This window comes from Arachis duranensis, chromosome 3, assembly GCF_000817695.3.
Source record: "Arachis duranensis cultivar V14167 chromosome 3, aradu.V14167.gnm2.J7QH, whole genome shotgun sequence".
Classification (NCBI taxonomy): domain Eukaryota; kingdom Viridiplantae; phylum Streptophyta; class Magnoliopsida; order Fabales; family Fabaceae; genus Arachis; species Arachis duranensis.
Genome location: NC_029774.3, coordinates 21,236,034 through 21,250,982, shown reverse-complemented (window position 1 = coordinate 21,250,982; position 14,949 = coordinate 21,236,034).

The window sequence follows — 14,949 nt, the reverse complement described above, 5'->3', positions numbered from 1 at the left end:
TGATCTAGTTACTTTTAGGGATGTTTTCATTAGTTTTATGCTAAATTCACATTTCTGGACTTTACTATGAGTTTGTGTGTTTTTCTATGATTTCAGGTATTTTCTGGCTGAAATTGAGGGACCTGAGCAAAACTCAGATAGAAGGCTGAACTGCTGATGCTGTTGGAATCTGACCTCTCTGCACTCAAAATGGATTTTATGGAGCTACAGAACTCCAAATAGCGCGCTCTTAACGGCAATATAAAGTAGACATCCAGAGCTTTCCAGCAATATATAATAGTTCATACTTTATTCGTAATTAGATGATGTAAACTGGCGCTCAACGCCAGTTCCATGCTGCATTCTGGAGTCAAATGCCAGAGACACGTCACGAACCAGAGTCGAACGCCCAAAACACGTTACAACTTGGCGTTCAACTCCAAGAGAAGCCTCAGCTCATGGATAGATCATGCTCAGCCCAAGCACACACCAAGTGGGCCTCGGAAGTGGATTTATGCATCAATTACTTACTTCTGTAAACCCTAGTAGCTAGTTTAGTATAAATAGAACATTTTACTATTGTATTAGACATCTTTGGTCTCAGTTTTATTTTATTATCCATCCTAGGAGACTATTGATCACATTTTGGGGGCTGGCCATTCGGCCATGCCTGAATCTTCATCACTTATGTATTTTCAACGGTGGAGTTTCTACACACCATAGATTAAGGGTGTGGAGCTCTGCTGTACCTCAAGTTTCAATGTAATTACTACTATTTTCTATTCAATTCGACTTATTCCTATTCTAAGATATTCGTGGCACTTCAACATGATGAATGTGATGATCCGTGACACTCATCATCATTCTCACCTATGAACGCGTGACTGACAACCATTTCCATTCTACCTTAGACTGGGCGCATATCTCTTGGATTCCTTAATCAGAATCTTCGTGGTATAAGCTAGAATTGATGGTGGCATTCATGGGAATCTGAAAAGTCTAACCTTGTCTGTGGTATTCCGAGTAGGATTCCGAGATTGAATGACTGTGATGAGCTTCAAACTCGCGATTGTTGGGCGTTAGTGATAGACGCAAAAGGATCAAGGGATTCTATTCCAACATGATCGAGAACCGACAGATGATTAGCCATGCTGTAACAGAGCATTTGGACCATTTTCACTGAGAGGATGGGATGTAACCATTGACAACGGTGATGCCCTACACACAACTTGCCATAGAAAGGAGTGACAAAGATTGGATGAAAGCAGTAGGAAAGCAGAGATTCAGAAGGAACACAGCATCTCCATACACCTATCTGAAATTCTCACTAATGAATTTACATAAGTATTTCTATCCTTTATTATTTAATTAAGTATCTCTTTATATTTTCCGAAAACCACTATCAATTTGAATTCGCCTGACTGAGATTTACAAGGTGACCATATCTTGCTTCATACCAACAATCTCTGTGGGATCGACCCTTACTCACGTAAGGTATTACTTGGACGACCCAGTACACTTGCTGGTTAGTTGTGCGGAGTTGTGACAAAGTGTGATTTGTGTTTGAGAGCACCAAGTCTTTGGAGACATTGTTGATGATCACAATTTCGTCCACCAACAGCCATATATCCTAAATTAACCACCTTGTGTAATGTCGCCTACATCCAAATTCCACCACAACTGTGCTAGAATTTTCACTATTTTTTTCAAAGATTACATAAACTAATTCTCAAGAATTCTGTCCAATCCTATTAGGGACAAACCAAACTTCTACCTAAGCTTGATTTGGCTAGGTTTACTTCCTAAACTTCCAACCACTAAGTGCTCACACAACTTAGCAATGAAATCCTCTTAGGATTATGAATACAAAATAGAAATACATACAAAAGAGTTTGACATAACTTCTGGCTTTTTTTCAAGATTATTCTCTTTACCTTTTTTTCTCAATAATTTTTACTGATTCCTCACGTAATTACCTTTTTCCATTGATAAGAAAACAAATAAAGATGAAATTGAAGAATAGAAAATTTAATGTAAAACCATGAAGGAGAAGCTAAGAAGGTTAAGCTCGAAAGCTATGAAGACCTGAACAGTGTATTCACTCTCCTTGCTTCAATTCCTGGTCGTTTATCCTTTTAAATAAGAGTAAAGCTTCCAAAATTTGAGCTTGATAGAACACATTTGACTTTGTTCTTTTTTTCTAAAATTCAGAGCAGAAACACAGAGAAGAGATGGGACAGCAGTAGTGATTAGAGTTGGCTTGAATTCTTACCTAGTTATTTCTCTTTCTTCCTTTTTCTTTGACTTCAAAAATCTGAACCATTGACTCATTACAGCAGAGAAAAGCAATTTCTATTTTCTTCTTCTTACCTGAATAGTACATGCAGAAAGATGACAGCTTCAACAAGCTAGAGAGATTGTACAAAGATGGCAATTTTCTTCTTTGATTTGTCTCTGAATCAAATCAAATTTGATTTTACTTTTTGACACTAACTCTTGATTTTTTTTCCTTTTTTTCTCTTTGATGAATGAGTTTGGTGATCTCTTTTTTTCAGTTTGATGAAATCCTAATATGATCTTATCATTTAACTTTATGAAAAACTTTTTTCATCCTTATTTTGAGGTTAGTCATCTAGGTTATAATCAGAAAAGAGAAGAGAGTGTTTGGTTGAAATGTTAGACACATTAGATATGGACTAAAGAACAAAGTAAGTGTTAGATATTGCAATTGGAACTATTTTAAACATTTTATTTTTCTATACAATAAACATCAACATCACATATATTTTTGGGCTATTAACTCGGGATAAGTATGATTTTGGTCCCTAACATAGAGGTCGAAAATTTATTTCGTCCCCGGCCTTTTTTTCGCTATAAAATGATCCCCAAGGTTTCAATTTGTTTTAAAATCTTCCTTAAGACAAAAATATCCCTCCCTCCCTCCCCCCTCTTCTTCCCCTTCTTCCCCAAAATTATACAGAAGCACCAGCAGAAGCACCTCCCTCCCCTCTTCTTCCCCTTCTTCCCCAAAATTATGCAGAAGCACGCACAAGCAGAAACAGAACCAAAAGCAACAACAACAATTAATCAAATAGAAACAGCAGTAGGACAATAACAACAACAACAATAAATCACGAATGAATCAACAATGAAATCCAGTAGAAATAGAAGAAGCAGGAGCAGAAACAGAAACAGAATAACAACAACAATAACAATGAAATAATATAATCAATCAGAATTAGAATCAACCAGAAACAACAATAATAAAAAATCAACAAATATAATATAAGCAGAATGAAAGAAGAAGAAGAAGAATGATGGAAGCAGAAGCAAAATCCGGCGAGCCACCTGAACGATGACGAGCAACGGTCATCGAGCAAAGAAGAGCAGCGGTGGCGGCGGCAAAGAATGGCGGCGGCAACGACGAAGACCCTTCCCCCTCTTCTTCCCGAACCCCCTCCCCCTTCTCCCTTCGCATAACCCCTTCCCCCTTTTCCCTTTACTTTACGCATAAAACCCCTCCCTTCTTCTTCCTCAACACCCCTCCCTACCCCTTCTTCCCTTTCCTCCCCCGTCTCCCCGTTTTTCTCTTCGCATAACCCCCCTTCTTTCTCTCCCCCGATCCAACAATATTCCAAATTCAAGCCAAATTCAGTAACAACAATATTTCACAAAAAATTCAAAAATTCTACAAAAAAATCCAGTTCACAGAAAAAGAAGAAGAAGAAGCGACGGGTGGTGAGGGCGAGGAGGAAAAGCACTGGCGAAGAAGAAGAAGAAGAAGAAGAAGAAGCTTTTTTTATTTTATTTTATATTTATTTTATTTTAATTTTTTAATAAGGGGTAATTTGGTAATAAAAAATAAAATTGGTAAAAAAGATAATTTTAAAACAAACTGAAACCTTGGGGACCATTTTATAGCGAAAAAAGGTCGAGGACGAAATAAATTTTCGGCCTCTATGTTAGGGACCAAAATCATACTTATCCCATTAAATTATAATATTGATAATCATCAAATTATTATTTTTATTTTCTTAATCTCAACAATATAAATATATATTAATCATGTATAAAATAATACATATTCAATATATAAATATATAAAAACCGATTTTTGGCATACCCAATATTTTTTATTAAAAAAACACTTCAATAATTTAAAATGGTACAACTTTTCCTTCTAATCTTTTAATATCTTAAAAGATGTTTTTGTTCAATAAAAAAGTACTATTCTTAAAGTCTTAACAAGTTTGTATAGGTAGGAAAATCCAAATTTAACCGAAGCAAAAAATAATACAAGCTCGTAATGAATGCCATTAGTGGGAAATTGAGCATTCGAGTAATTTTTGGAACTCCTTTTTTAGCCTTATTACTCCATCCTTTCCTATTTTATTCAGATTGAAGAAATAAAGGCATTACCTCTTTGTAAGGGGCTAAGGTCGTGCATTTGATGCCAGTTATGGGCAATTCCAAAAATTTTAATACGAAAGGACTTATTTTTGGATGAATTTCTTAATTATATAAAATAATTTAGATATAATATATATTTTTTTATAAAAAAATTAAAATACACAATATAATTATCAAAATATAATTATATAAGTGGTGAATAATATTCTATATAATAATATAATATTAAATATATTAATCTTTTTGTTTTTGCTGAGTTTGGCCGGTGTATAGCTCGTCCGTCGATGAATTTCTTCAAGTTTCTCATCGGGATGAGTTATACGTCGACAAGGAGAGAACAAGGGGGTGGGTACCTGCAAAAGACATTCCGACGCTCAAGTTAGCAAGTGTTTAAGAGGTATAAGAATAATTCTATGAATATAGAATGTAAGACATGAAATAGAAGTCATAATGTGTTATATATTATAATAATTTTATGAATAAAGAATGTATATAGAATATATCTAGAATGTATATCGAATGTATATTGAATGTCCGGTGTATATAGATATTGTTGCCTTTTATAGACATAGAGTTGATGAATAGAGTTGATGGTATGACCATTGATCATTAAGTCAGAATAATGGTTATTAAGTCGGTAATGAAGGTGTCGGTTACAGAATAAATGATAATTAATGCCGAATTATAACTTATAATGCACAGTAAAGATCGAGTTATAAGGTGACATATCACTTTTAATATTATTAAAAAAGCAAATGAATTTTTTTAAAATAGATATAAAAATAAATATATAAAAACTAATTTAAAAAATACAAAGACATAAATATATCATATCAAATTGATGAATTAAAAAGTATCAATGAACGAAATAATAACTAAAATATATACTCATTATATATTAAAAAATAATACATATAAAAACATTAAATCACATTTTTTGTTTTTTTAATAGCATGTATCTTATATATAAGTATAATTCTTTAAAATTTTGAAAAAGACGAGATCACTATTTATTCCTTTTGTATTTATTCCTCACACAAATCAAATTCAGCTGTCATTTTTAAAAGATGTATGATTATATCCGTTGATTAGAAGGTATAATATAATGTATTGATAATGTCAAGAAGATAAAAAAAATTAATTTAAATAGTCAAAATTTATTTTATTTAGTATTTATGTATTGTATGGTGTATTAATAAAGTCAAAAGAGAACCCATAGTAATTTTTTATAACGATATAAGGTCATCATTCCGCTTTATTTGCTTTAATATCATCATTTTGTTTAAGTTTGTAGTCCAAGACTTTAGTAATCATTATTATCGATTAATGATCAAAGGGTCACAGCATTAATGTCATTCATCATCCTATTGTTTATATATGACTTTTTACTTCTTAACAAAAAGAATTTTACTAATACAAACTTTTTTTTTTGTCAAACGTAGGATATTTCATTTATTAAAAAAAATAAATCATAAATGATCCATATTAGGCCACAAACAAGGACAAAGATGAGATTATATCCAGAAAAAACATAAAAAAAAAAAGATGAGATTACAAATTTTGCATACTCTATTACTAGCATACCATATACGTGATATTTCATACTTTAAATACTATTCTCTTTTATATTATACACATATAACACTTACTAACTAGAATAAATGATACGAATTTTACGGAATAATTTGAAAACTGTTATATATCAATTGATCTAGTTATAAGAATAATATCTAAAAAAATGAAAGAATATTTTGTAATTATGGCTAAATTATTTATTCAAAATATACATCAAGAATTGATTAAGACAATAGTTAATAATTATAAAAAAACAAACGTCATATTATTTATAAGTTGTATTAAAAATTTTTATTAGTCAAGTTGAATTAAATATGCATTATTTTATTAGTATTTATTTTAAGATTTAATTTATATTTATTTTATTTTTATTATTTTAGTTCTAATTATAATTTGACCCATTTTATGTTAGTGAACTTATGAGTTAGGATTTTAAAATTAAGAGGTATAAAAATTTCTAAAGCATATAGGCATTTTTCTTAATTTTTGATGAATAGAATTTTTGAGTTTTTTAAGAAATTTATGTGTGAACAAGAGAGGTAGAGTGATTCCATTAATTATTGAATTAGAAAATTGAATTGAGGTAGATGAGTCCATTTTTTTATTTTCGTCTTATCGTGGGTTCCATTTTGTATCGTTTGGTATCAAATTCAAGTATCAAAATAATTTTTATTAATCTATATTTATTTTTCTTTACTCTGATAAAAAAATCTCTTCTTTGTTCAATTTGTTCTATTGTTATTTGTGTCATTTGTGTCTTTTGTGTCCATTCTTGAATGAAACACGTGAGAGAGTGGTTGTGATGTCCTTTCTATAACATTTTTGTAGGTTCATTACTATGTCAACCCATTGAGAAGATACTCTAATTGATATAAACATGATGCAAAAGGTCATTCAACACTTAACTAATCGCTTGAATGAATTTGAAGAATAGAAACAATAGGTGACAGAAACATTGTCCAAAAGTACTAAATATGTTACTTTCAGGAATCGATCTCAGCATCAAGAACCATTTGATGATGACTCTGATGGAATTATCACACTTCAAAACAAAAGGCATGATAGCCATATCAATGCTATCAAAATGCAAATACCACCATTCAAAAGGAAAGATGATTCTGAAGTTTATTTGGAGTGGAAATGTAAGGCAAAAAGAATTTTTATTTGTCATAATTATTTTGAGACAAAGAAGGTTCGGCTGACAGCAATTGCATTTTTTATTATGCATTGCTATGGTAGGATGAATTAGTAAAGATAAGACGACGGAATGAAGATCACCTTGTAGAAACTTGGGATTATATGAAGCGCCTTATGAAAAAAAATTTGTACCTTCGTACTACTACTATAGAGAAGTGCATCAAAAGTTACACAGGTTGACTCAAGGCTCTAATTCATTTGAAAATTACTATAAGAAAATAGAGATGCTTATGATTAAAGCGAATATAAAAGAGGATACCGAGATTATTATGACACAGTTTATATGTGGTTTAAATATAGCTATTACTAATATGGTGAAATTACATCATTATGTTAAAATAGAGGATTCAGTCAGTATGGTAGTGAAGGTGGAGAGGCAACAACCAAAAAAAACAGCAAAGAGATTGTCTCATACTAATCCAAAGTGAATTCACACAGATTCTCGTAATGATGACACAACAAAGACTAAGGGTGCTAACTTTAAAGAGAAATTGTTTGATTCTGCAATGAAGAAAGATAATTCTAACTCTTCTTTTGTTACCTCTAGATACAAAAATATTAAATACTATAAGTATCATAATTTGGGTCATTATGCTAGTGATTGCTGGAATAGGCAGATGATGGTTATTAGAGGAAGTGATATTGTGTCTAACTCTAATCAAGGTGATGACTCTAATCATGATAGTATGCCACCTTCTAATGGTGATGTTAATTATGCAGTCCACGGTAAATTTTTTGTTGTTAGGAGTGTTTTGAATTTACAAGTGAAAGAAGATATCCTAGAGTAACACCAAAACTCACATTAGATGTTTGGTGGGTGAAAAAGTGTGTAGTTTAATTATTGATGGAGGAAGTTGGACTAATGTGGCTAATATACTTATGGTGGAAAAATTGGACTGACATGTGTTCGACATCCTAAACCATATACATTGTAATGGTTGAATGGCAGTAGTGAGATAAAAGTTGACAAGCAGGTTACAGTTGTGTTCTCTGTGATAAAGTATGTTGATGAAGTATTGTGTGGTGGTGTCAATGCAAGCTTATCATCTAATATTGGGTAGACGTTGTGAGTTAGATCGTCGAGTATTCCATGATAGTTAGGTAAATCAGTTCTCTTTTGACTTTAATGGTCATAATCTCACTCTTGCTCCATTATCACCTAACGAGATTCACCTTGATTAATTGAAACTTCAACATGATACCAAAGAAAAAATGGGATGTAAAGTAAAAGAAAAATCTAAGAAAAAAGAAGTCATGAGAGAAAAGAATATACCAAAATATCCAAAGGTGAGTGAAAATAAAAAAGAGTGCATACCATGAGAATAGTGCGAATAAAAAGAAAAATGAGAGAGTTGAGAGAAAATTAGATTTCTTTGCAAAAAAGAAAAATTTAAAGAGTTCTTTAGTATGCAAGAGAGCTATAATTATTGTTTGATTTAGAGACACTTTATTATCTGACATTAAACTTAACCCAAATTTGTCAAATTACTTTATTGCTTTGTTACAAGAATTTGCAGATATTTTTTTTACTGAGGTTTAAAGTAGTTTGCCTCCACAATAAGGGATTAAGTACCATATTGATTTTATTTCTGACATTAGTATTCTAAGTAGACTATCTTGTAGGAGTAATTCTGAGAAGACAAAGGAGCTTCAAAAGCAAGTGAAAGAGCTATTAGTCAAAGACCACATCAAGGAGAGCATGAATCCATGTGCTGTCCCAGTTTTGTTGGTTCCAAAGAAGGATGGTACTTGGAGGATGTGCGTAGATTGTCATACAGTTAAAAAGATTATGGTAAAGTATCGGTATTTTATTCTTAGGTTAGATGACATGTTTGATAAATTACATGGTGCATGCATATTCACTAAAATTGATTTGAAAAGTCGATATCATCAAATTATAAGGGAGGAGTAAAAGACTGCATTAAAAACAAAAACATGGGCTATATGAGTTGTTCATAATACCTTTTAGATTAACTAATGCACATAGCACTTTCATGCGTCTAATGAAGTATGTTTTGCGAGACTTTTTGAAAAAAATTATTGTTATTTATTTTGAAGCTATTCTTATTTATAACACTTATTTGGATGACCACTTGTCACATGTTTCACCTATTTTAGAAGTGTTTTGAAATAGAAATTATATGACAATCTTAAAAAGTATATATTTTGTATTGATAGAGTTATATTTTTTAGTTTTGTTGTGAGTGCAAGTAGAATTGAGATTGATGAAAAAAAGGTAAAAGCTATTCATGAATAGCTAATGCCTAAGAATACTTCTGAGATAAGAAGTTTTCATAATTTAGCTGGGTTTTACAAGAGATTTGTGAAAAAAAATTCTATCAATGTTGCTCCTTTCATAGAGGTCATCAATAAAGATGTTGGATTTAAATGATAAAAGCAAGAAATTATATTTCATACTCTAAAAAATTCTTTATATGTTATTTTGATTTTTGTTTTACCTAACTTTGATAATTCCGTTGAGTTGAATTGATGCTTTTAAATTGGTATGTGTGCTATTTTAATGTAGAAAAAGTGTACCATTGCTTACTCCAGTGAAAAATTGAATTTAGCTCAACACAGATATTTAACTTATGACAAATAATTGTATACCTTGGTTCGAGTATTGGAGTTTTGGAAACATTATCTACTACCTAAAGAGTTCGTGATTCACACAGATCATGAATCCTTAAATCATTTGAAAGGATAAGGTAAGCTTGATAAAAGACATGATAAATGAGTAAAATTTATTGAGACATTTTCATAAATAATTGCCTTTAAATAAAGTAAATAGAATGTAATTGTTGACGCCTTTTATGCTTTGATTAGTACATTTATTTTTAAGTTGTTAGGATTTGAGTTTTTTTTTAAAGAGTTCTATGTAACTGATTCTGAATTTTTTACTATTTTTGCCTCTTGTAAATATGGTGTATTTAACAAATTTTATAGGCATAAAGATTTTTTGTTTTGTAGTAATAGAATTTATATGCCTGCTTGTTCTATTAGGAATTTACTTATTCTAGAATAACATAGTAAGGGTTTGATGGGTCATTTTAGTTTGCATAAGACTTTGGACATTATCTGAATATTTTTACTGGCCACACATGTGTAGAGATGTTGAAAAATTTTGTGCTGCATATATTATATGTAAACAGGCTAAATTTAAGTCATTATTACATGGTTTGTATATTCCGTTTTCTGTTCCTGTACACACGTAGGTTGAAATTTCTATGAATTTTGTGCTTAGTTTGCTTAGAACTAAGAAAGGTAGAGATGTAATTTTTATTGTGGTAGACAGGTTTAGTAAAATAATTCATTTCATTGCATGTCATAAAACTGATGCTGCAACAAACATTGTTGATTTATTCTTTAGAGAAGTTGTGCACTTGCAAAGTGTTCTCCAAATTATTGTGAGTCATTTTTGGAAAGTATTGTGGAATAAATTGGAAACAAAATTCTATACTCCACTACTTGTCATCCTCAGACTCATGGTCAAATAAAAGTGGTAAATAAAACATAAGGACCTTATTGCGTGTTGTTGTTGGTAAAGATTTAATAATTTGAGAAGATTGTTTATCTTTTATTGAATTTGCTTATAATAGAGTAATAATTCACTTCTTCATAGGTTTTTCTTCTTTTAAACTTATGTATGATTTTAATTCTTAACTGTTTTGGACTTATTATCTGTCTTTGAATGATTATGTTAACTTAGATATAGAATGCAAAGCTGAAAAGGTTAAGGCATTGCATTTGAAAGCATGTGAGTTAATTTAAAAAAAAAATAGGTTGACAGTTCAAAGATGAATAATAATGGTCCATTTCAAATGCTAGAAAGGATCAATAATAATGCTTATAAGATTGATTTCTTGGGTGAGTATAATATGTAAGCTATTTTTAATGTCTCTGACCTATTTTTTTTTTATTTGGATGCAAATTTAAAGACAAATATTTTTCACGAGGGAGAAAATGATACGAATTTTGTGGGACAAACTAAGATCATATACTAATTGGTCTAATTATAAGAGCAACATTGAAGAGAATAAAAAAAAGTTTTGCAAACATAATTAAATCATTTGTTCAAAATATATATTATTATGAAAAACCAAACGTATTATTATTTACAAGTTGCATTGAAGACACTTATTAGTCAAGTTGAATTAAATATGCATCACTTTATTAGTATTTATTTTAAAACTTATTTTATGTTTATTTTATTTTAGAGTAAATAACCATTTCTAAACATAAAAGATTTAGACGCTGATATTTCTACCCATGAAATACGAAAATTAAAGTTATACCCATGAAAGATAAACTTTTACAGACAAAATTATCCAAACCCTACAAAATTAAATAAAATTTTCAAACTACCCTCCTAACTGTAACCTTTACTTTTACTCCACACTACCACTCTCCCAATTTCAAACCTTACCACTACTTTCATCCTCAACTACAATTATCACTGTCACTGTCACCATCACTACCACTTCCCATGATGTGGTTATGGAATCTTTTGGTGATAATGTTGGTGTTGAAGAGGTGCAAGAATTGACGAAGGAGAAACAAGGGGAGGGGGTTGTTCTTGCTAGCGAAGAGAAAGAAAAGAATGATGAATCTCTGCTTGATGCGCAGAAAAGAGATGATTCTTTGGTTGTGGAATCTGAACGTGATTGTAAGTTTTTTGCTGGTAAAAATGGTGGTGATGGTGATGTTGAGATTACTAGTGGTGAAGATACCCTTGTTCATTCTATGTAAGTTATTTTGTGAGGTCTAATTTGGCTGTTGTTAGAGATAAGGTGGAACAAGTTGAGGAATCTGAGATTAAAGTGCTGGAGTCTCCTACTCTGTGAGCCTCGATAATGGCTTTGATCCGATTCAACAGGATGGCAAGAATGTTGTTGATAAAGTTGTAGATGGAGATGATGATGAGTCTGCTCAGAATGTTGGCAGTGCTGTTTTGAATGGCGAACACTCGGAAGTTGCAACTCGCAAATGACAGTTGTGGTGATGGTGATAGCAGAAATAATAGTGGTGATTGGGGATGAAAGTGGTGGTAGGGTTTAAAATTGGGAGAGTGGTGGTGTAGAGTAAAATTAGAAGTTAAAGTAAGTTATATTAGAAGATAATTTGAAAATTTTATTTAATTTTTTAGGGTTCGAATAATTTTATCTGTAAAAGCCCATTTTTCATAGGTATAACTTTAATTTCTGTCTTTCATGGGTAGAAATATCAACATCCAAATCTTTTATGGTCAGAAATAACTATTTACTCATTTATGAGTTAGGATTTTAAAACTAAGGTACAAAAATCTTTAAACTTTGTAATCACTTTTCTTAATTTTTTATGAATGAAATTTCTTTGAGTTTCTTGAAAAACTTTGTTGTTGTTGTTGTTGTTTTTCTTGAAAAACTTGGACATGAATAAGAGAAATAGAATAATTTTTTTAACTATTGTACTAAAAAATTAAATCGAAGTAGAGAAGTTCCTTTCTTTAATTTTCATTTTATCTTGGATTCCGTTCCGTATCAGTAATAGAGTATCAGCGTGTCTTTACAAGTATACTACTACTTAAGCTTGGTTAAACTTTGATCACAATTACAGAAGAATTTTGAATAAAGAATTCTCCAATTAAAGTATAGATCAGAATCACTATTTACACTACAATTACAAATTTTACAAAAAAGACTTTTGACAACAAATACATTCCAAACAAGTTACCCATTAAAAAATATTTCATTAATAAAATCTTTTAGCGCTAACTAGCAAAATAACTTCTCACTCTATCAAAGTTCAAGAGGCTTGAATTACATCTAAATTTTATAAACAAAGAATTTTAATAATCTTACACAAGATTTTATTCAATATTCACACAAATTTTCACACTTATGTAATCCGTTTCCGTAGATATTATTACTTGGATAAATGATAAATATATAACTACTGAGTTTACTGTGTTATTATTCTTTCACAAAGTCTCTTAACATCTCCAATAACTACTGATTTTTTATTGGCATATATAGTAGGAGCTATACATCAGCTCACTCTTATATATTCACAAAAGAAGAAATTCGGATGAGATAATTCTCAATTTTTGGTCCTTGAACTTGCACGAATTTTAATTTAGTTTCTAAAAGTTTCATTGTCTTTATTTCATTCCTAAACTTTGCGAACGTGACTCATGTTAGTCCTTAAAATAATTTTTTACGTTAGCAGAAAATGCTAATGTGAATAGTCGAATGTCACACTGAACTCTGTAAAATGATGTCGTTTTTGTTTTGACATTCAAATAGCCAAAAAAAATATTGTAAGTGGTGTTTATTGAAACTTTTTCTTCCCAAAACAAGTGTTACGACGTCTTTTTGGCTATTTGAGCACCAAAACTAAAACTGCATCATTTTACAGGTTTAATGTGCCATCTATATGTTCATGTCACCCTCTATTAATGTTTGTGTGCCAAAATTTGTCCCAAAGACTAATGTGAGTCACGTTTGCAAAGTTTGAGGACTAAATAGATGTAATTAAAACTGCATAAACTAAATTAAAATTCACGTATAAGTTTAGGGACCAAATTGAGTATTAACTCAATTCAAATTTATCTCCCCTGCCCATCTGGTAAGAGCCATATCTCAGCTTGTTTTCCGTGCATGTAATATGTCATCAAAGTATTGCTCCATGGTCCACAAAGAATAAATAAGCTCATTACTCATCATTACTTGGATTGAAGGACTATATGCTTGGATAACATCTTTATCACAATTTTTTTGAGATTCCCTTCATACTATTGTCTTATATTTGAACTGGGTCAAAGTATAGCTTGTTCTTTTCTTGTAGTTATGTAATACTTCGATTTTTCTCCAATATTACAATTTGGATATTTACAGAATACATTCTGACACTCAAATTAATGTATATCCAAAAAAGTATTTTTTAGCATAAAAAGAAGAATTTGTTCAGATTTCTTTCTTTTGTCACGTGCTCTTATAGTTTCTCCACATTTTGAGTAATGTATCCGTTTCACCATGTAAGATCCAGATCCGGCTGACCTTGGAGGCACAACGATGTGGCTAATGTTGCAGCATAGTCTATGAAGAAACGACTACAACCAGAAAAAATTAACGGTCACCACCAAATTAGTTAAATTAAAACTTGCGTATAAATTCAGAGACCAAATTGAGTATTAACTCAATTCAGATTTACCTCCTCTGCCCATCTGGTAAGAGCTATATCTTAGCTTGTTTCCGGTGCATGTAACATGTCATCAAAGTATTGCTTCGTGGTCCACAAAGAATAAATAAGCTCATTACTTATAGTTACTTAGATTGAAGAAATATATGATTGGATAACATCTCTATCGCAAGTTTTTGAGATTCCCTTCATACTATTGTCGTATATTTGAACTGGGCCAAGGTATAGCTCGTTCATTTTTTGTAGTTATGTAATACTTTGATTTTTTTTCCAACACTACAATTTGAATACTTACAGAATACATTTTGACATTCAAATTAACATATATCCAAAACAATATTTTTTATACACCAAAAAAATATTATTTTTTAGCATAGAAAAAATAATTTGTTCAGATTTCTTTCTTTTGCCACGTGCTCTTATAGTTTCTCTACGTTTTGAGTAATATATCCGTTTCACCATGTAAGATCCAGATCTGGCTGACTCTGGAGGCACGATGATGTGGCTAATGTTACAGCATAACCTATGAGTAGGGACGGACCCACATACAACAAAAAGTGGGCATTTGTCCCCACAAAATTTAAAAAAATACTAATACTTATATATATA